Source organism: Eurosta solidaginis, chromosome 4 (assembly GCF_040869045.1).
Source record: "Eurosta solidaginis isolate ZX-2024a chromosome 4, ASM4086904v1, whole genome shotgun sequence".
Classification (NCBI taxonomy): Eukaryota; Metazoa; Arthropoda; class Insecta; order Diptera; family Tephritidae; genus Eurosta; species Eurosta solidaginis.
The window spans coordinates 170349734-170374421 of NC_090322.1; the positions used below are offsets into that span (position 1 = coordinate 170349734).

Genomic DNA, 24688 nt, shown 5'->3' on the forward strand with positions numbered 1-24688 from the left:
TTATTATTGCATTGTCATCGGGTTCTGAACTATATTCCAAGTTTCAAGCTTGTAGCTTATCGGGAAATTACTTAAATTTCAATTACAAGATTCGTTCACAACGGCCGTGCGGCCGTGCATGCGGCCTGCCTGTCAACTCAAGCTAAATAAAACCGTTTAAAAAAGAAATAATAGTCAACGAATAGCATACACAATAGCCGGTAAAGACTGATGCTAAATCAGAATCGATCGCATCGAGCGAACTGCCGATTTGTTTTACAATTTGAAATATCAACAAACTTTGGTAGCTACTTTTTTTGCACACAATCAAAGGCGGGAACTTATTTTGTTACAAAGGCTATACATACATACATAGAAATGTTACATTAGAGATGTTACGGAAGTGCATTAAGCGTTAAACGAAGTGGGATGTAAAAAAAAAGCTTTACAAATCCGATGTAATAGGAACTGAAATAAGAAGATGAAACAGCGAATATGAAGCTTTTATGATATCCACTACATTACTCGCGAATAACCCTCTTCGCATCTTTGCCTTTCAGTAGGGTCGCGATACAAACAGTCTAAGCTCCGTAGCATCCCTAATAACATATCTACACCTAGATCTGTAACTGTTAAGATTTATTAAATCTCATATTTTAACCTGCACTGCCTCCACTGTAGTTTTATTTTTTCGTGTTGAAAAAACTATCAACTCGGGCTACGTGCACAATTTGAATTTTTGTGAAGTTTTTCAGTCACAAAAAAAATTACATTTTTGAATTAAACACATACATTTTCACATGTTTTACAAAGCAAAAACATATCTCAATATTGCATTTTGATACACTTCTTATTTTACTCACGTTTGGCAATAAAAAGCTTAACTTGAAAATCTTGAAAAAAAAAAAATCTGTCATACATGAATTTAAAACTGCTCCTACCTTAAGATATTTTCCTATCAAAAAATTATATGACATATGAATATAAGGTTCCAATTAAGGCAATTTCGACTTAAATTGAGTGGTGTTCATACAACTCAATTTAGCTTACACAATACTAATTTGATAGCTGGTTGGCTCATCTCTAAAGCAACAACATACCTTTGTTCAGACTGTCAAAAAGTGCGTGTTGGGATTAGGAGAATGGAATGGAATAAAACACAAAACTTTGAAATTTTGGTGTGTTGTGAGCAAATGTGTCCAATGCTTTGGTTTCATTTTGAGTTTGCCATATTCTTTTGACAATCCCTACTCCAGTGAAATGAAAAAAATTAAATCAACCATAAAGTTGAGTCATGCGTCACTGACGTTTAAATCTACTCAATAAACACACTTTACAAGGTTGCATTTGCAGTTTGAAACAATTTATTACGCAATTTTGTTTAAATTGGCAATTTATTATATGATAAATTGCGTAACAAATTGCCCAAATGGTATAAATTACCAATTTGGTGTATGTTTTTACATAGTATAAAACTTGCAAGATTTAACGTTAACCCCTTTTAGATGCCTAAATCTCGAATAAAGCTGTAAGTGGAGATATGCTTTAAAAATAAAAAATTTTACGCAGATACTTATATGTATGAGGCACCAGGCAACACAAATTCTTAAAACTAACTACACTGAAAGAAAAAGCTGATAAAATCAACAGAATTTCGAGTAAATTCAACCGATATTTTCGTAAACTTTTATTTATCGCAAATAGCAGCTGAATAAACTACGCGCAAATTGTTGATTCTGAATTGAATGTTTCAACAGTCAAATCACCAAAAAATATTTACAGAGCTCAGAACATTTTTTCTAATAAAAAAAAATTGTTTTTAAAGACATTGGTGTTGCTTTTTCCATGCCTTTACCTATGGTATTTTCCATGGTTAAGCCTGTACTGTCAAATATTTTAGTTTAATTCTTAAACCTAAGCAAAGTTTACTGCTGATTTTAAGCTTTTTTAAAAGTAGTTTAAAAGCACTAAATAGTTTTATGCAATTTCCACGATACCCGAAAAAAGTATGATCATATATCGTCGGTCCAATGCCAAAGTCACGAATGTGCATATTTGATGTGTTGAGAAAAACGCGTAAGTCATTGTTAAAAATAGAGATTTAATTAATAGAGATTTAATTTTGAACCGACGATATGTAGACCTAAAAGTTTAAGATTTAAGCAAAATTTTCAACCTTGTTCAAAAATAAAATTTTGCATGCTATGAGTTATTTTGCTTTCCAAAAATTGTTGAAATTAATTGACAATAAAATCTAATACATGGCTTATTGAATAATAAAGTCAGTTTTCTACATTAAGAAGCTTATTGAGCTCAATCTTCCATACAAGATTCGAATCTATAATTATTTCTTTAGTGACTAATCAAATGCCTAATGAAATCAAAAGCCCAATGCAACTCTGTTGGGAGCGTTCAGTTTCTTAGTTTTTGGTGTGTTCAGTGCTTAAAAATGTTATTGTCAAAGTAAATGTCATTGTCTGTCATATAGCATTGTAGTTTAATCGCTCGACATTTCATCCTTCATACTAATCGAGCAGTTACTTCTGTGTGAAAGCAAAAAATTTACGATTTCATTAGAAGGTGAAATGAGATCATTAAGTTTCTGTGTGAAAACAGTATAAAAGACGAAGCTAACTAGATTGCTGATTTCATTAAGCATTACATAAAGCACAAATAGAATAATGCCAATTTCACGCAGACGTTTAATGAAATAATTAGTCAAGTTTTCTACATTAAAGCCTTAATTGAACTCAATTTTCCATACAAAATACAAATTCTAAATTATCTCACTACTGTTTATTGAATGCCTAATCGAGTGAAAAATTCAGTCGGCTTTGCTTGGTGCTTCGATTTTTATTGTCAAATGTAACAAATGACAAACAAAAATAAATTATTTTCAATAATTTACAAAAAATAGAAAATCACAAAAAAATTCAAAATTTAATTTTCGCTGCAATTGCTGCAATAGATAATATGGCTTTTTCGAAAATAGGCACATATTTGGTTAGGTGCAACATCTATGGGTAGTTGGGCATGCATTTTAGTTTGATTGTATTTATAGTTAAGAAGAAAACGGATGCTTTCCACTTTAACTATTTTTTGTAAAAATGACATATTTTTTGGCGCTGCTGACAGATGTTCGCTTAATGAATCAAAAGACCCTGTATGAAAAGGGAAACTTAATTATTTCATTAAATAGAATTGTGATTCGATTAAGTTTCTGTGTGAAAACGGTATAATTTAGAGTTTGTATTTTGCATGGGAGATTGAGTTCATTAAGCGCTGCAGTGAAGAAAGCTGGACTAATTATTTCATTAATTCTCTGTGTGAAATTGGTTTTATATTGAGCAAATCCTAATTAATTGTTTGATCAATATTTTAACATGATCATAACTTTCTTTCTACACAATTTTTCAGCAATGGGGCAGTTTGGAAATCATACGATTTTTTAAAAAATTTTTTAAAGCTTGCAGTCGGCAAGAATACTTTTTGGAGGAAATCATGCAACAATACCGCACAGGGCAAACGTAACATAACTTTTAAAACGCAACTGGCATCTACATACAACATAAATATTTATCAAACAAATTTACTTAATTGTACATATTTGTTGTTAAAGTGGACTTTCCTCGCCCACTGTTTAGCATTTCAAATCAATCTTCAAGTGATTCACAGTAGCTTACGTTGAAGTGGCATTAAAAGTGCTATACAAAATAAATATTTACTGAATCAAATTACTGGAACAAATGGCAAGACAAAGTAAGTAAACTTTTTATTCACACCTAATTTTTGTATGATTATAAAGTTATATAAAAAAGCGGAATTTTTTACAATAAATTTTGTTGTGTACGGCCAACGCTGTCTGATTTAAAGGGTCAACTCCTAAATTTGCAATAATATTTTTTTAAATTTAAATTTACGCTGCTAGGTGCCAACCCCTGTTTTTTGATTAATGTGCAATTGTTTTTTGCTTTACTTGCTTGAGGATTTGTAATGAATGTGAATTTTGCTGATGATGATCAAAAAATTAAATCATTTGTTTTTGTAAAAATATTAGAATCAAATTTATTTGGTCAAGTATAACTCGGGGGAATTCGTACGTGTTCTGTTCAATTATTAAAATGCAGCTCAGGCCATGTAAAGCAAAAAATCATATATATTATTTCTAAGTGCTGATTTTATGTACGGGTCCCTTTTTCGCTCTTATTTGGAATCCAAATCTATAAATAAATTTTGGTTGTAAAGATGGAGATTCGGGCTATTAGCGAGCTTTAGGCAATTTTGGTCGTAGTGCTTTTGTTTAGCTTTATTTTATTAAAATAAATTTTTTTTAAATAAACGATTGTGAGCACACAAAGAAATCTATTTGTACTATGGCACTATTGTGAATATTTGCACTGCATTATCGGCAGTTGCTATTGTACTCTAGATAGCAGCGCAAGCGGTAAGTTAATAGAACAGCTGATTTCTGTTGATATTTAATAAGATACTTTTATATTGGTTGCGCAAGATGCGCACGGGTCAGGCTCGTTATTTAAAAAAGGGGAAAAAAACCAATCCACTTTCTATGGATTTTGGTTCAACTATATAGAGCTTCCTTCCTTCGTTCAATCACCCATTACTTATAAAAATAAGCTTCAATACAAAACTTGTTTTTACATGGTCCATGGCTGATTGACTTGAACATTCTATAGGACCTTTATTTTGAGAGGGGACCGATTTTCGGTAAGCCTTAAAACTTTGTTTGCATAATACGGAAAATTGGAGTTATAACGGTAGGAACTCTAAAAGAAGAGGTAGAGATAGAAGTTGAAGTAGAGATAGAAGAACAGGTAGAGGTACATGTGGAAGTAGAGGAAGAGCTGCAGATAATAAGTCCCCAGTACCTGTGGGAGTGCCGAATATGGCCCTTAAAGCAGCGATAAGGTCTAGAACATCAGTATTTACTGATCTTTTCAACGCCTGTATCCAGGCAGACGTCTTCCTAGGAGCGTCAAAAGATTGGTCCCTTTGCTAAAGCCTAGTAAGGTGCCCGACCAGCCATTCTCATACAGGTCACTTTGTATCTTGGAGTCGACAGCAAAGAATTTCGAGCGTATTATAAGTGAGCGCCTACAGCAGTCCCTGGAAAGCCCAGATGACTTGTCAAATAATCAGTTTTGATTTCAAAAATCAAGATCCACGATAGATGCAATACAAATAGTTGTCAATGTAGCATACTTTTAAATATAAAATGATTCTACATCTGCCTAACTGTGCAAAATAATCGGAAGCTGTTTAGGCGGCAGTGTAACCCCTTTTGATAAGGATGAGTGAGCAAGAGCGCACCACATCACCGGCAGCGTCTCTCATAGGTTTAATGCTATGGCATGTGATGTATGATGTTGACCCCCAGCGGGTAAGGGGCTAAGAATATACCCGCGGTAGGTATGCCTGTCGTAAGAGGCGACTAAAATACCAGATTAAGGGGGTGTGTAGCGCAACCCTTCAGGTTGCCAGCGGAATATATAGCTTCTCCAAACCCAATTGTCAACCTCACCTATCCGCGGCGAATCCTGTTTCACTAACAGACGAGGCTCTGGCGACCCCAAGCTCCTCATGGAACTTGGGGGTGGGGAGGGAGGGGATGGCCTGAAGGTTTAATGTGGCCACATAAATCGTTCCCGAGATGGTCGGGCTAGCACCTTAATGGTGCTGTGGTACCGGAGCGTACCGGATCTGTATCCGGCAAAGGACCATCACATCGATAACACTCCCCAAAGCCTTCGGGGAGCAACCTTATCGCTACAACAACAACAACATGTATGATGTTGCGCTACAAATCGACCTTCCCAAAGGCATGCAAATTGTCGGTTACGCAGATGACATTGGTAGTGGCCAATAAACTGCATCTGCTCCAAGCATTATGTAATGACGCCCTAGGAAGAATGAAGGAATGACGGACAATTATGGGGCTGAAGATGGCTAGCAAGAAGACAGAAATGGTCTTGGTGAGCTCAAAGCGGGCTGTGGATGAGTTAGCCCTAACCATTAGGAGATTATCCAATTAATTCAAAGCCTCACTTGAAATATTTAGGAGTAAGCATTTACTCGAAACTAACTTTTAAGGAGTAGTTCAGAGGGATAAGAGAGACAGTTTCTAAAGTTAGTGGTGCCCTAATACGAACAATGCCCATCATTGCAGGCCCAAGTGAAGCTACCCGTCAGCTATTGTCCAACGTAACCAGCTCGATCATATTTTACGCTGCACGGCATGGATCTAAAATGACCCACAAAAAAGATGTCCTATCAGTCTAACGAAATACTGGTATACGAATAGCAAGTGCTTATCGGACGGTTTCCGTGGACGTGATCCATATTTTTTCTCGCAAAATCCAAGTTGATCTGCCGACAAGTGAAATGTGTGATCTCTATGGCATTGGAATCAGGCGACCATCTGAAGATGCCAAGAAAATCGCAAGGTCAGGGACAGTAACAAGGTTGCAACAACGTTGGAATCAATCGAGAAAGAATGCTGGACCTCCACGAAATACTTTCTGTACACAGAGCTTTCGGAGAGAAACCTTCCATAAAGAATTTATTTCCACAAGTGCGTAGACAGTTATATTGTTGGACTGCTGTGAGCAAAATGGCATTACTATCTATGACGCGCCTGATGCATGCTAAAAGGGGGCGCATAGAAATGCGCACGCGAAGCAGTGGCGATTAAATCGCCTTTCCGCCCCAAACGTGGCGGTAGACACATGAACAGATTTAGCCTGGATCACTGGAACGTTCATTAGCAAAGGAAAATGGAGAAGTAGAGATAGAAATAGAGGTGGTGACTTGTGCCGAAGAGGTACTCTCTGCGAAAAAACGGAGTTGTTCAAATATTAGGCAAATCAATTGATTTCGAAGTTATTAACTACAGAATAAATAACCGTGGACTATTTGTGTTACTGCCATGACTATCAAAAATGAAATGAATTATAACCCTTCTGAAGAGCAAAAGTAAACGGCGAACATCATATGCACATGCATAATCAAAATTAGCGGCTGTGATTAGACACGGATTAGTAAGCTCTTCGTTTTTCATCTTAGGTTGTCATACATATGTACTAAATAAATCCTACTTATTTACATATATATATATATATTTTTTTTTTTTTTTTGCCGTGCTAATTATTTGCACTTCCGTAATTATTTTTAGTTAGTATTTTTTTTTTCTTGTATGGTACACAAACAAATTGTTTGGTGTTTCATCCAATCTAAGTATTTGGACTAGTCCAAACTTAAGTACATAACTGTGCCAAGTGAATACAAACAGCTGCCATCAAAAAAATAGATGTGGCAATTTTTAGGAAGTCTCATTAATTATATTCTTTTTTTATTTTGGATAATTTAAGAAGAAAATGTTATGACTTTTGTATGCAAACCAATCTCAAAAACTTACTTACTTAATAGCCGCTTAATCGTTCAAATGGTTATGGCCGTCCAACAAGCCGCGCACATGTGCAGGGAAATATTAAAAAAGGAGGTGAAAGCACAGGAAGGACAAAAAGCTAATGCAGAAGAGAAAACAATAAAGAATCTACGGAAAAAGCTAAGGAAAAACGAACGAAAGCGGACAAAGGAAATACCACTGTGCTAATCGGAAAAACGGAATATATAGCCAAAACAGAAGAACTCATAGAGGGAATGAAATGTCGTAGAATAAGATAGGATGAATACCAAAAACAAATCAAAGTTGCTATAAAAAATGCAACAAATATAGTAGATTCTAACATGCACATAGATTGGTCCAAATGAACCCTTTGGCTCCTCCACTGAAAAATCCACAAGCCGGACACGCCAATGAGGTCCATCATTAATTTTAAATCGGCACCATGTTTCAAACTGTCTAAATATTTAAAAACGAACTAATAGAGAAACTCGAGACCGTAGAACTAACAAAGAACAGCAAATTGGTATCTTTTGACATAAAAGATTTATACCCATCAATACCACTATCGGAGACTTTGGATATAGTTAGCTCAACAATAGTTCATAATACAAAAAACAATGTGAAAGAACCACTTTACGTCAAAACTATTTTCAACTCAACAATAAAATATAAAGACAAACAAACGGCCTGGGAATGGGAAGCCCCACATCGGCCACTCTTATGAAGTCTAAATTAGGCGTGTCATTTTATGCTCGATACGTGGATGACATAATATGCGTTTTAGCTACTAATAACGAAGAGCTTGTACTGGTGTACCTCAAAAAACAGCACGGAAATATAAAATTTACAATGGAAACCGAAAAAGACGGAGGAATCAACTATTTAGACATCACGATAAATATTGATAAAGTTCCCAAAAGATTTAACTATGACATATATAGAAAGCCAACGGCCACCGACACAATAATACATAATAGCTCGAATCACCCCCAACAGCATAAAAATGCACCATTGAGGCATTTGGTACATAGACTTGAAAAAACACCTCTTACACAAGAGGCATATAAGTGAGAGCTTGAAGTCATATATAACATTGCTGCAAACAACGGATATAAAAAATCACTAGTAGATAAGCTCAGAAGGACGCATGGGTTACCAAAAAGAAATAATGAAAAGGAAAATAATAATAATACCTGGACGACTATAACATATACTGGAAAGGCAACATATAAATTGGAAAACATACATGCCAACATAGTTACATAGGACAAACAGGACGGCAAATAAGAACCAGATTCAGAGAGCACATTACAGATTACAACAAAAAAACACGGAATCCAAACATTATACCAGAGTCTAACTTCGCCAACAAACATCAATAAAACAGTTAGTGTTCTTCACATGCAAGCAAAAGGCCGACGTCTCAACGTACTCGAAAACATGTACATAAATCTAAAAACAGAAAACATTCGACGGTAGAATAATAAAAGAACAGATAAACACAATTTCTGACACAATATTCGAGCCTTTAAAACTTGTTTACGAGAAGCAAAGTAAGCACACGGGTACAACAGACAAACACTCAACAACAAATAAGCACAAAAAATAAACGCACCAAAGCAACGAATCCACAAAGAAGGTCAAACGACTACAACATCAAACGACACGCATCAATTTTGACAACACCTGCTCATGTACCTATGAACTACGAACTACGAACTATAAATACAGGACAAACGACACCAACAGGTCAGAACGAAAATCGACAACGCCGAAACCGGTTTGTCTCGGAACCAAATTTGACAAGGGATGACGAAAATCGTTCCAATATACATCAGCGCATCAGTCGCTTCTTCGCTCAGCCAACTGGCGCCAGTTGGTCACACCAAGGGAGTTTAAATCGTTTTCCACCTGGTTCTTCCAGCGCAATGAGAGCCGCCCTCTTCCTCTGCTTCCATAGGCGGGTACCAATAAAAACACTTTTTTAACCGGAACACCATCTTTCATTCGCATAACCTAGCCAGCATAGCCGCTTTTCTCTCGAACACTCCCATAGCCGCACATTTGAGAAAAATTTTGAAAATTCAAGAAGCATGCATTAAAATTTCAAACTTTAAATTTTTTTGCAATTTTTTTGGGGTATGCAGCTATGTAGCCTGATCAATTTTAGTCTAACAAAGTACAAGTTATAGGTCTCAGTTTTTTTTTATGTGGAGAAAATCTGAAACACTAAGGAAAAAAAATTGTTAAAAATCAATGCGAATTTTGAGAGACCTAGAGATAACGTGTACTTTGTTAGACTAAAATGTATTGGGTTACAAAACTGTAAACTCAAAAAATTTCTGAAAACTTAGAGTTTTCCTGCAAGTTTCTCGAATTTTCGAACGGGTTTAAGATTGATTTGCATAGTTTTAGTTACACAATTCATGCAATTTTTATCCTAAATCGAAAATAAGAAAAATAATATATTTGATGAAATTTGGTAAAAATCACTCAATCACTGCTTTTCCTGCTCGCAACTGTACATAATAAGTACTGTAAATTACGTTGGCAAAATATTTTTTTCGTATTCTCTAATTTGCTTCAGCGATTTGTTTTGATTTGATTTTATTCACGCGCCAGTTAACACCAATGACGGTGATAATTTAATTATCGCAATAATTCGGTTAATTGAGGAGATTCATACTAAAATGCAATAAGTGCACTTTTATTTAGTTTTATATATTTATCGGGTTCATCCGACAACGAGTTTTCATAGCTTACGCGGAAAAAATGAATCTTGTTTACCAGGAAATAAAAATGTCCCAAAATTGCACTAACCCTAAGCGGGGAGCAATAGTCCTACAAAATAAATACCGCTTACTTAATATGTATATAAATACCGGAAACATACTATACAGTAAATTGTTGTAGAATCTCCATGCGTAAGGAGAGAGCAAATAAAGCCTCCAGAGTTTGAAAGTGTGTATATGGCCTATTGGCCTCCGCGCCTGTCGTCAAACTTCTGGTAGCACTGAGGAAACATACAACCTAACCGAAACATTCATCGCCAAATGGAAAATACCCGACATATTTCCGCCTTGCGCCAAAATTTTAAAGCTATCCACTTGTATGTTTGTATGTATGTAACCTTGGCTTGTGGGTTTGTACGAGTGAGTGCTCTGGCCATGGTAAGCCCAAAAACTTAGCAATACGTCTTGACATTACGTTCCCGCGTCTCCGCTGAACGATCACAGAGCCGGTATGTCTCACTCTATTATAAGCCCAATTTATGCATGTGACCTTTAAGTCTGCGATGTACTGTTAGAATAACTGTTAGAATTCTTATGGTATTTTTTGAAAGGCCTATGGTTGCTATATATCAATTCGTACTATATCCTCCTACTAGTAGCTTAGATTGTCTTAAATGGAGTTCTTCTGGATGCCTACGTTATCGAGCGATATGTTTTCATTGGTTTTACTATTACGAGCCCGACCAGTGCGCATCTTGCGCAACCATTATAAAATACTCTTATAAAATATCAACAGAAATCAGCTGTTCTATTAACTTACAGCTTACGCTGCCATCTAGCGTATAAAAGTAACTGCCGTCAATAAATTAAAACTTACAGCTTGCGCTTCCATCTAGCGTACACTACAACTGCGTACAATAGCAACTGCCGGTAATGCAGTGCAAATATTCACAATAGTCCCATAGTACAAATAGATTTCTTTGTGTGCTCACAATCGTTTATGTTTAACAAATTATTTTAATAAAATATAGCTAAACAAATGCACTACGACCAAAATTGCCCAAAGCTCGGTAAAAGCCCGAATCTCCATTTTTACAACCAAAACTTTATTTATAGATTTTGATTCCAAATAAGAGTGAAAAAGGGACCCGCACATAAAAACAGCAATTAGAAATAATATATATGATGATTATATACAGCCATCTCAGGAAATGTGTGCTACAGCCCCATGCTTTGTCTGCTAGACGTTTGCATACCATTATGTATATCGTGGCCCTAGTTGACGTGGAGTCAAAATGTTGCTTCCATAGGAGCTTGGTGTCAAAAATGACCGCCAAGTACTTTACTTCAGTTCTCTAATCTAGTGATATTGTTCTTAGGGCTGGTAGGACTATTCTTCTGGTGAAAGGGTTGATGGCCGTCTTTGATGTGTTGATGTTAAGCCCCACACTGAGGCACCATCTTAGATGATATCACATAACGTGCTTTCGGATTTACACCTGGCAATAATTATTATATCATCAGCATAACCTTGGCCTCTGATACTGTTGTCTGACAGACTTTGCAGGCGTTCATCCAGTAATAGGCTACACATAAAGCGTGACAGAACTCCTCCTTGGGAACACACCCCGTGATATTGACCTGAAATGCGCTGTTCCCCACCTGGGCTTCAGCGATTTTCGTGCGAAGTAGAGTTATTTGCCATAGCCAAACTTAATTGGCACGTTTTCTCTACTGGGTGTTCAGCTAGAATGTAGATTTATGTACATATGTACATATCTTCATTCACGTGTTGTCAATTCGACAGCTAGACAGTTCGGTCAACAAGCTAGCAACAACAAATACCGGCAGTAGTTGCGATGACGGTTTCAGATGGCATTGTCCATTCACAACACATCACCACAAACATTCAAACAAAGCTGCATTTAAACAGACGGACAGACAGAATGAAAATAAAACTTGCTTACATAGGTAAAATTTCCTTATCCACAAACAACAAATAAAACGCTTAAAGCATTAATTAATTTTTATTTATTTTAATTTTCAAAGAATTCTACATTGCTTGCATGTGAATTTACAGTGAGGCATGAAAGGAAAACATTTGTACTGGCAAATAGTAGAAGAGTGGAAGGAAAGTTTATGAAAATGATGACGTCTGGGTATTTTGTAAGACATCATAATTCGCTGTTCATAGAAGGAGACTCCTTTTCTGGGAATTTGTTGCTCAGTTCCGTACTCCAATGAGAGTAAATCAATTTGGTTAAATCATCGACGTTGATGGTGACGTTGCTTGCATTGTTGCGATTGCAAGAATATTGTTTCGAATGAAAAAAGACAGAGTAACCCAAAGTCAACGAGAGAAAACCAAGAACATGTAGAGGGCCAACTAGACGCCAGCACATAGATATACTTATGAGCGGGGTGTCATCAGTATTACGAATCTCTTCAACACCTGTATCCGGAATAGCGTCTTCCCCCGCTTATGGAATCCTCAAAGATTAGTTATTTTGCTGAAATATGGTAAGACTCCCGACCAGTCATCTTTATACAGGTCACTTTGTATGCTGGACTCGATAGGAAAGACTTCTTGAGCCTCTACAGCAGTCCCTAGAAATCCCAGATAGCTTGTCAATCATCTGGTTGGATTTCTAAAATCAAGATCCACGAAAGGTGGAAAACAGTTGTCAATATAGTCCGTAACGATATCACCGAAGGTCAAAGTACAAGGACGCTCTGTGCACTGATTACCTTGGATACTAGAAATGCTTTTAACACTGCGAACTGGTTGCAGATAATGACAGCGCTACGAAGCTTTACCTGCGCAGAATTATTGATAGCTATTTTAGCGACAGAGTACTATTTGATACGGAGAAGGGACCAAGAAAGCACCTGACATTATCACCGACTAAATCATCGGCGACCTTATTTACAACATGGACGTCCCAAATGTCGACCATTTTGAACATCCACGTCAATGGCACTACGCTACCGACTGTCTTACACCCCAAAATCTTGGGTGTGACGTTCGATCAGGAACTACATTTTGGTGAGCATGCAGCCGCAATTGTACCGAAAATCCAGAGCCGTAATAAAATCCTCAAATCTCTAGCTGGCAGTACTTGGGGAAAGATAAAGAAACGCCCATAACCACTTACAAAGCAATTGGCCAGCCGATTGCATGCTACGCGTTCCCGATATGGCCAAGCCTAAAGACTACTCACTGGAAGAAGCTACAGGCCTGCCAAAATACCGCCCTCAGAACCGCCACGGGGTGTCTTCTTATGTCCCCAGAACGCCATCTACATAATGAGGCGAGAATACTCCCCATCAGGGAGAGAAATGAAATGCTAACCAAACAGTTCCTGTTGAATACCCAGAAACCTGGGTATCCCAACAAACATCTGATTGATGAGCCAACACCGCCCAGGGGCTTAAGGAGTAATCTCCGTAAGCATTATAAGGAAATACGGCACCTGAGAACTCAGCCGTATGAAGCCAAAAAAACACAAGCAGGTCCTCAGTGAACTCCACAAACAGGCGTCGGACCTCTATGTCAGGAATTGCCCGGTGAATCCTGTACTCAAAGAACAATGACCTAGACTTGCAGAAGAGGAACGCACACTACATAGGGAAACGCGAGTCACTCTAGCTCAACTTCGATCTGGATACTGTAACAGGTTAAACTCTTACCTATACAGAATCAACCCCCGACATTCAAAATGTATGCCCTGCTTGAAATGTATCCCCACATGACACCAACCATCTCTTCAATTGTAATGTGGAACCAACGCCTCTAACACCCCTCTCATTATGGTCCAACCCTGTTGAAACAGCAAGTTTCCCTGGACTTCCGTTAGAGGATACTGATGGCAATTTGTTGTCGGTCACACCTATTGGATGGGGCGAAGCACTGCTACAACACCGAAGCAACGGCGAAGAATTGCTACATCAGCAACAACAACAACCTCGCAGAAATATTGAGTCTGCACGGCGGTTTCTAGGTCTATATATGCACATACTCTCCCATCAAATTGGAAAATGCAAACCACGTAATGTTTCGTTGCCCTCGTTTAACTCGGCGAAAGACTCCCTGTACACAGAGTTTTTGGAGAGGAGCCTTCCATGAGGAGTTCAGTTTAAGTAATGTGATTTATAGTTTGTTGATATTTTTGGTTCGCATCTACTGTGACTTTATTCTATTCCCCAAAAACTCGCAGAGTGTAGACAATCTCGTGAACAGCACATAATGAGTAAGGATGTATGTAGAATCTACCGCGCGCACGCGCCAACTTGCAGCGATTAAATTTATGCACATTTGGCAGAAAATAAAAATGAGTATAAAGTAAATAGAGAAGCCAAATATATTTTCATACTACGTACATACATACGTATGCAAATACTGACATATATAAACTATGAGTAAGATGACGCTTTTTTAGGACTAGCGCGCAGTGAGCCATATGTGGTCTTAGCAAACAAATAACGGTGATGGGTATAGTAAATTTTGTATAATAAACAAGCGGCCAAGACAGACATTGTTCTGTCTCTCCTTCTCCTCTTCAAATCCTATTGCGACTTTCCTACAAATGGAACCTCTTTGTTAGGTATTGTATAAGTGCATCATGTAATTTTACATAGTTGGGCTACCGTGATGCCACTGTTTAAGAGGATCGGTAGGGTATTCCGCAAAACGTCGCATACGCGGAAATGCTTTATAGATCATTTCGAGTAACTTTACTAGTGACATTACGGATAGAAAGCCAAATAGGATCCACGATATTGACGAACCATCACTTTCCTCAAGTCTTAAAATATGGACCGCAAATTTTCTGAAAGACAGACATGCCGCTATGCACTTAAGGAACGAAACATCTAAATCTACAAAACTGTGTTAACTGCGAATCTCGCTTCCTCGCAGAAGTAGTCTCCACAGCTTCGTGGAAGATTTTACAATAATCTCAACGAGTCCAGGCCATTCCTTCGATTAGATGGACTGAAAACGAGTTAACCTCTTATCAGACCCCGACTTTTCGCTCTAAGGTATTGGCTACTTTGTTTTGTTCAAGAAAATACTGACTAGGCATAATGTCTTCAGAACTTAAGTATATTTGAAATTGTTAATAAATCGGTTCCGAACTACAAACGCATGCGAAGACGTGTGAAAAAATTAAAGGAAAATGCTTACAACTTAAGTCATTTACACAAATGCACCTACAATAACTACACTGAACGAAAAAAACGCATCAAATGTAAGCCACAACTAGATTAAAAACAAATAGAAAAAAACAATTAGTTTTGGGGTGGCCACGCTCAGTAATGTTTATTATAATTAAAATTGTTTCTAAATTTTTTGATGTTGCTTTTTCTAGACCTTGAACCCACGAACATCAAAAATTTAGAAACAAGTTTCTTCAATTGGAAGTAAGTCTTAGTAAGCTGAGGCCCCCTCGACAGTGATTTGAAAACGTTCCGAATGTATTTCTGCTATGAAAAGCTTCTCCCATGCGGAGTCGGCATAAAACATGTAGGTCCCGTCCCGCCAATTTGTAGGAAAAATTAAATGAAGCACGACTCAAATTGGAAATGAAGTTCGGCCTAAAATCTCTTCGCCTTGCATTTATTTATTAACGTCACCCTAAGCATACCAATGAAAGCTGTTAAAATAACAGATTGCAGTCAACATTAGAATAGCAGTGTCTGTTGATATGACAGTAATTTCTATAGCTCGATACTCATAAGAACAAAGAAGTGAGCGCCGTGAGTGTAAGTTTCTCCTTAAAATTAGCTGATGCATTTGCATAATATAGACACATGGATGCTGTTGACTTGACCAATTCAATCGGTTGATTGAGAATCTTTCATTTTTACAGAAAATTGTTAACTTGAGACCAACAGTTTTTCTCTGCTGATGCGATCAATTTTAATTAGTATGTTAATTCAAGAGTAACAATTCTGATTTGTTTATTTTACTAGCTTCATTACTTGCGGTGCAACTTATTTATTAGAATTTGATTCAGTGTAAATTTAGTAAATAAATTCTCATAATTATATTTAAGTTTTGTAAAAAAAAAGTGTGGGTTGAAGTGTGTTCGCAGGGCGCTTGACCTTACTTTGAATGTTGCTTGGGCTGCAATGAACTCATTTTTAATTTTTTTTTATTACGATGTGATTAATTCTATATATTTGCACGCAATTAAGCAATATTCGATAGAACGCGATGAGCACGCATGCGTCTAGGCGCTTTGAAGGCCCATTTGGTATTTCCATGTTGGCTATAAAGGTATTATGCGCTTATGAAGTAAAAGCAAAAATTAAGTAAAGACCTTTATTAAATAGTTATGTTGGGTTATTTCTTCATTGTTAATTGTTTTTTTTTTCTATTTGATAATTTGTTTTTAATTTATTCTTTTTATGTAACACCTTTATGGTCATAAAGCTTAACTTTTTGCTTAGCTTTGTTTATTATTATTATTTTTTTTTTGTAATTAATGCAATTAACTTGTATTTAGTATAAACAGCAAGTACTAATGCCTTAATAATTTTTGCTAATTGCAATAAAGCAATAAGGACAAAGTTTTGTTGAGATGAGTTCGCATCCATCAGGGACATGAAGTTTATGAACGGGCAGACTACCTAGCCGAGCAGGGTGCTTTAATGCGGAATTCTATGGTCCAGAGCCCTTCTGTGAACTCACAAAGGTACACGCAATAAATAAATTTAATATATCGCTTTCGTGACCTGGGTGATGAGATGCCGGTTCACATTCTCGGCGAATGTGTCGCCCTGGTAAGGCAGAGACTCTCCCACCTAAGTGGCGTGACTCTTAATCCCTTTTTGATATAAAGTAAAACGCCTGAAGAAGTACTAAAATACATTAAAGGGTCAAACACAATCTTAAAATCTTAATAAAAGTCGTAGTGCATAGAGGCCTAATAATAATAATAAAATAGCAGATAGGAGAAGATTGTCTTAGTGATGACATCGCTTCCGGATAGAGCACTCTTCAATAGAGGCAATAGAATAAGTGATACACACTCAACTTCACCACAATGCCAAAAGTAGCTGTTCCAAAAAAAGTATCCGAATCCAAATAGCCGGTTACATGGGATAGTCGTGTAGTGCCAGCCTTGACCAAAGCATAAAACCCAAATTTGTTGGGTAAAGTCCACAGATCAGGCATGATCAGCATAGGGGTGCTCTAAGAACAACGCCTGGCGAAACTCTTCCGATCATTCTGGACGAGACTACTCTAAGATCTAGATGGTTACCGAGTAGCGGCAATGTTAGCCCGGCGTTTAGGGAGTTGTCCAACTGGAACCCTAAAACACAATGGTTATAGGAAATTAATCAGAAACCGTCAAATTACAAACGAATATTTTTGTTTTTTCTATGTGACAGTGTTATAATAGCTATATTGACTATTAATATTTCGTTAATTTAGGCAAATCCAAAAATAGTTGATTAATCATATAAAATTTCTAAATAGCAATAACGGAATAATAAATCATTGTTTTTGTAGCATTTTGAATTTTGTTTGTTTTTTATACTCAGTTGAGCAGAGCTCACAGCTTTGATTGGATAACGGTTGGTTGTACAGGTATGAAAGAATCGAGATAGATATAGACTTCCATATATCAAAATCATCAGTATCGAAAAAAAATTTTATTGAGTCATGTCCGTCCGTCCGTCCGTCTGTCCGTTCACACGATAGCTTGAGTAAATTTTGAGGTATCTTGATGAAATTTAGTATGTAGGTTCCTGGGCACTCGTCTCAGATCGCTATTTAAAATGAACGATATCGGAATATAACAACGCCCACTTTTTCGATATCGAAAATTTCGAAAAACCGAAAAAGTGCGATAATTCATTACCAAAGACGGACAAAGCGATGAAACTTGGTAGGCGAGTTGAACTTATGACGCAGAAGAGAAAATTAGTAAAATTTTTGACAATGGGCGTGGCACCGTCCACTTTTAAAAGAAGGTAATTTAAAAGTTTTGCAAGCTGTAATTTGGCAGTCGTTAAAGATATCACGATGGAATTTGGCAGGAACGTTACTCCTATTACTATATGAATGCTTAATAAAAATTAGCAAAATTGGAGAACGACCACGCCCACTTAAAAAAATTTTTTTTTTAAAGTCAAATTTTAACAAAAAAATTAATATCTTTACAGTATATCAGTAAGTTATGTCAATGTTCGACCCCAGTAATATGGTGCAATAAAGTTCAAAAATAAAAGAAAATTTCAAAATGGGCGTGGCTCCGCCCTTTTTCATTTAATTTGTCTAGGATACTTTTAATGCCATAAGTCGAACAAAAATTTACCAATCCTGGTGAAATTTGGTAGGGGCTTAGATTCTAGGACGATAACTTATTTCTGTGAAAAAGGGCGAAATCGGTTGAAGCCACGCCCAGTTTTTGTACACAGTCGACCATCTGTCCTTCCGCTCGGCCGTTAACACGATAACTTGAGCAAAAATCGATATATCTTTACTAAACTGAGTTCACGTACTTATCTGAACTGACTTTGTATTGGCGTAAAAAATGGCCGAAATCTGACTATGACCACGCCCACTTTTTCGATATCGAAAGTTACGAAAAATGAAAAAAATGCCATAATTCTATACCAAATACGAAAAAAGGGGTGAAACATGGTAATTGGATTGGTTCATTGACGCAAAATATAACTTTCGAAAAAAACTTTGCAAAATGGGTGTGACACTTACCATATTAGGCAGAAGAAAATGAAAAAGTTTTGCAGGGCGAAATCAAAAGCCCTTGGAATTTTGGCAGGAATACTGTTCGTGGTATTACATATATAAATAAATTAACGATACCCGACAGATGATGTTCTGGGTCACCCTAGTCCACATTTTGGTCAATATCTCGAAAACGCCTTCACATATCCAACTACCACCACTCCCTTTTAAAATACTCATTAAAACCTTTCATTTGATACCCATATCGTACAAACAAACTCTAGAGTCACCCCTGGTTCACCTTTATGACGATATCTCGAAAAGGCGTCCACCTATAGAACTAAGGCCCACTCCATTTTAAAATACTCATTAACACCTTTCATTTGATACCCATATCGTACAAACAAATTCTAGAGTCACGCTGGTCCACCTTTATGGTGATATCTCGAAAAGGCGTCCACCTATAGAACTAAGGCCCACACCCTTTTAAAATACTCATTAACACCTTTCATTTGATACCTATATCGTACAAACAAATTCTAGAGTCACGCTGGTCCACCTTTATGGCGATATCTCGAAAAGGCGTCCACCTGTAGAACTAAGTCCCACTCCCTTTTAAAATACTCATTAACACCTTTCAATTGATACCCATATCGTACAAACAAATTCTAGAGTCACGCTGGTCCACCTTTATGGCGATATCTCGAAAAGGCGTCCACCTATAGAACTAAGGCCCACTCCCTTTTAAAATACTCATTAACACTTTTCATTTGATACCCATATCGTACAAACAAATTCTAGAGTCACCCCTGGTCCACCTTTATGGCGATATCTCGAAAAAGCGTCCACCTATAGAACTAAGCCCACGCCCTTTTAAAATGCTCATTATCGCCCTTCATTTGATACCCATTTCCTACAAATAAATTCTAGAGTCAACCCTGGTCCACCTTTATGGAGATATCCCTAAATGGCGTCCACCCATAGAACTATGGCGTACTCCCTCTTAAAATACACTTTAATATCTTCCATTTGATACACATGTCATACAAACATATTCCAGGGTTACCCTAGGTTCATTTTCCTACATGGTGATTTTCCCTTATTTTGTCTCCATAGCTCTCAGCTGAGTATGTAATGTTCGGTTACAGCCGAACTTAGCCTTCCTTACTTGTTTCTTCTTTGCTTTTAAGCACTTCTTTTTTTCCATATCTGCAAGTTTTTATTGCTTATACATTTTTTTTTTTACTCCCATCTTTAAGGTAGCCGCATATATTAAAGGTTAGCAATGCGGCCTTTAGACTGTGGGTCGTCGTCGTTTAAATTTTTTTTTGGTTTTTTTTTTACTAAGTTGACCCTCGTCGATTGCAACTTGGCTGACCAGTTAATTGAGAAAAACCAAATTGGCAGCCTGAACATGTCAGCAGTGCCGTTAAACGACTGTGTTTATTCTTCTCTTCTTTCTTCTTTTTGGTTTTGTTTTGCCAGACGCTTCAAATGCATACGATTTTTTTTAGCCATACGAATCAATTCCAATAATTTTGGTACTTTTTTATTGTAGGTACTTTTCTAGAACTGATTTAAAATAAATACACTTTTTTACAAATGATTTTAAAGCAAACTTATTGGATAATGTTTAACAGTCAATATGATTAGTAATTCAGTTTTAAGTTCTGTTTAACTGATTGTATGCTTATAACAGAGTTGTTTAAGAATGCAATCACCTCGGAATGCAATCCATGCATTCCCATTCATGGAATCAGACTTTTGAATTGCCGGCTTTATTCCTTTTTGGAATGCACTCCTTTCAGTATTGCAATCCAGTGAATAAAAGGGAAGGAATAAAAAAAGGAATAATGACTAAAATCAAAAGAATAATTATTCCAAATAGAATGCATTCATTAACAACTATAGCTAGTAATTATTAAATTAACTCATTTTGTTAACTGATTAATTGATTACATGCAGTCTTCCATTTTTTATTTAATTGGTTTATTGATGTAATTTTTGTAGATCGTTGAATAAATGAATAAATTAAGTTTTTATAAAAACTAAAAAGTAGAATGACCACCAATTCAACCGTGTTTATTTACGTTTCAGTTCAGTCATTGATTCTCTTCTATTAATAATTTATATTTAATTTATTTAAAAATCAGTTTGTGTGGATGTAATTAATTCATATTTCCACTATTTTTTTATATTTTTGCTTGATGATCAATATCATGGGAGTGTTCGAGAGAAAATTTCTTCGAAAGATTTATGGACCTCTACGCGTTGGCGATGGCGAGTACCGAAGAAGATTTAATGATGAGCTGTACGAGCTATACGCAGACATCAACATAGTCCAGCAAATTAAAACGCAGCGGCTGCGCTGGCTAGGCTATGTTATGCGAATGAAAGATGATGCTCCGGCCAAGAAAGTGTTTCTATCGGAACCCGCATATGCAAGCAGAGGTAGAGGGCGGCCCCACTCCGTTGGAAGGACCAGGTGGAAAACGATTTAAACTCCCTTGGTGTGACCAATTGGCGCCGGTTGGCGGAGCGAAGGAGCGATTGGCGCGCCTTGTAGGACGGCCATAACCGTTTAGACGGTTAAGCGCCAATTAAGTAAGTAAGATCAATATCATTCTAGGATTTTCAATATAATTATATAATTTTCAATGAGCAGTAACTAATTCAAAATATTGAGATTGATTAAAGACGTCATCATTTTTATTTATTTGATTGATAACTTTTTTCTTTAATTAACAAAATTATTCTTTCCTCTTTCTTTGATTAACTAGTAAGAAATACTTAGAAAAGAAACAAATTATTTCATAATATTTGTTGATTCAAATAAATTTCATAATTGATTATTCAAAAAGTTAAATATTTTTTTTAGCCAACTAGGTTGTGTTTATTTTTTTTTTCAGTATAAGAACTAATTTTATTTATCGAATAAGTTTAATTTCTTGATAACTTTTCCCTGCTTCGTTAATTAACTGATTTGAAATACTCAGAAACGCAAACAAATTATTTTATAAAATTTTTAAGTTAAATAATAGTCAAAATCGATTATTCAAATAATTCAGTTAGTATTTGTTAGTTATTGAAATAATCGTATCTATTTTTTTTATCAATTAACATATTAAAAATTTAAATATATCAGAAAATGTTGGACATTTTTAATTTGTTGTTTAAATCAATATTTCATTACCTGCTTAGATTAAATTAATTGATTAATCCCAACTTATCAACTAATACAAATAATTTAAAGCAATCAGATGGACTAGCTTTTCTCGATAATTTAAATATTTAGTTTTTTTAGTACCTGATTAATTTAGTTGTTTTATTATTATTTATTTTAATTAATTAACTAATTTCATAATCTCAAATATATAAAAATATTGATTTTTCGTAATTATTTAGATTTTTTTAAATCACTCAAATAATAAAATTTTTTTAGTATCTCACAATTTATTTAATAGATTCCTTTCAAATTTTTCATTAATTGGTTAATCCGAAAAATTAAAATATATCAAAAAGCTTTGATTTCTTCTAATTGTGATTTGTGCTACTTTTTGATTACTTTCATTAATCAACTAATTTTAATGTAGAAACTAACTAAGAATTTCAAATCATTTCTTATTATCCAAATTGTAAAATTTATTGGTATGTGATTAGTTTAGTTGTTTATAATATCTTTACATTTTTTCAGCTACTAACGAATCCAATATTTTCAGATAGATCCACAAATTTTTAATTTCTTTTAGTTATTCGATAACATTAATATTTTTTTTATTATAATTATGAGTAGATTTAATTATTTGATTGCTTTTCCTATTGAAATTATGATCATTTAAGCCATAAAATTGTTTGGGGTCTTATTAGGTCAATTTTCGGACTACTCCTATTTTTCTAATTAATTAGCTATTTTAACAAGTTTGGAAAGGCCAAAACATATTTTTCAGTCAAATAATTCAATATTTCACTATCTAGCTATTTTCAATTATTTAATTAATTTTAAATTTTTTATTTTTAATCATTTAAGTTGTTCTAATAGACTAACAACGTTGTTTGCTTTTAATTATTCAAATAATTCAATGTTTTAGTATCTCAATTGATTTAACTGTTTAATTAATTGACTGTGTAAATCATTTAAAATAATCATAAATTAAGACTAGAAATATTATTTGATTAATAAGTGTTCACTACTCTATTTGATTAGATTTTTTATTTCTATTTTTGGTGTCACTTGACCATAATTTGTTTAGATTTTTAAACTATTTGAATTGCCGTGTAAGCTTAACAATATCAAATAACAATTTATGTAATCATTTAAAATGTTCGAATAGACTAAAAAAGTTTGATTTGTTTAATTGCTTCATTGCTTTTTAGTTGTTCTTTTAAAATAATCAGTTAGATTAAAATGTGGATTATTTTTAATTACTCTGTGAGATTTGCTTTATTTTTATTTATATTTTTAGTGTTCCATAACTTTAATTGCTTTTGATTTTTAAATTGCTTGAGTTGATGTGTAATCTTAATAATAATATAATAATTAAATTATCATTAAAACTTTAAAATGCTCTTGCTTTTGTTTGATAACCAAAAAAATATCAGCAAAAATGTACGAAACTGTTCATAGATGTTGTATAAAGAACCAACTAACCTGAATAACTCTTAAAAATTTAAGTATAATTTTTCTTTTTTACGAAAGCTTTAAGCTTTTTGTGTATTAAAAACTTATTACACAATTATTTTTATTTTAAATTTTCTTCACTTTATTTATTTAAATAAATAAATATGTTGTATGTAAACGTTTCACAAAACAATTTCGCACTTTTAACCTTCCGCACTACCGCTGCAGTCCAATCATGGAGCAAACTCGTCTAAACGGAACCGTTGTTTTTTGTCGAAATTTGAACGTTTTAAATTTCAACCGTCTTCACCGTGCGCCGGGATATCAATCACTGAATGCTTAACGCCAATATACGCTCAGTATTATAATAAAGCGGCAGCAACAACACAACAATAGCCACAGAGCTAAGTAGTAGCTAAAACCCCAATAAACGACCAGCAATCAGCAAATCAACCAACAAATCAAAGAGGCAGAGCTGCTAGCTAGCCAGCAGGTCACCTCTCCACCTGTCGCTCAAAAATTATCACAGAACTACACGCATACATCTAGATACACATACAGTCTCGCTAAAAACCGCCAACAAATAATGAAAGATATCATTTGAAAAAATCTTATAAATTATCATATGATCCAGACTTGTAACAAGAATATTCGTTAATTTACTCGACAACACGATCGGGCATTCAGTATTCGTTTTTGAAATTACCTGCCTCCCAACAAATTGACTCAATGCATGTGTGTGTATGTACTTCCCCTCATACATTCATTTCAATAAACTTTTTATTGTTGTTGTTTGTATGCAATATTGTATGCAATGAGTTTTAACTTCTTTACTTGCTAAAATCATGAATGAACTCCTGACTCACGTGTTATTTACCAAGAAAATATAGAAACAACAATATATTGCAACAACAAATTTAGGTGAAGTGGAAATGTAAGAAAGTCTATTGGCCGCTGTCGCTGTACCAGTCGCAGTCATCGTCGCAGCGGGCTTCGACGTTGGTGTTACTGATAACGTTGTCGCTGACTTCTGAAATCACCTGTGTGTCACACGCATATCATGTGATGTCACTTATCATGCATATCATACGATATCGCGCGTACACATACATGCATACGGGTGAGCAAGTGTTTATGAAATGATGCTTTTGTTTAGCTCTCTTTACTTTACTATGTTTCGCTTTTGCTCTTTTTTTTAGTAAGATGCAGCGTTGAGTAGAACTGCTAAGCACTGG

At 35.5% G+C, this 24688-nt stretch overlaps 1 protein-coding gene across 5 annotated transcripts in view; it reads right to left on the reverse strand.

Annotated features, from left to right (window-relative positions):
* LOC137250608 (solute carrier family 41 member 1) overlaps positions 1-24688 on the reverse strand; it is a 263443-nt gene that overhangs the window by 106307 nt on the left and 132448 nt on the right. Inside the window, exon 1 of one of the 5 annotated variants that reach the window (XM_067783716.1) lies at positions 23484-23790. The exons of the other annotated variants lie outside the window; for them this stretch is intronic. The gene's annotated coding sequence lies outside the window, so the exon portion shown is untranslated. Of the gene's footprint in view, positions 1-23483; positions 23791-24688 lie in introns of those variants that run through there. 5 annotated transcript variants of the gene reach the window in all.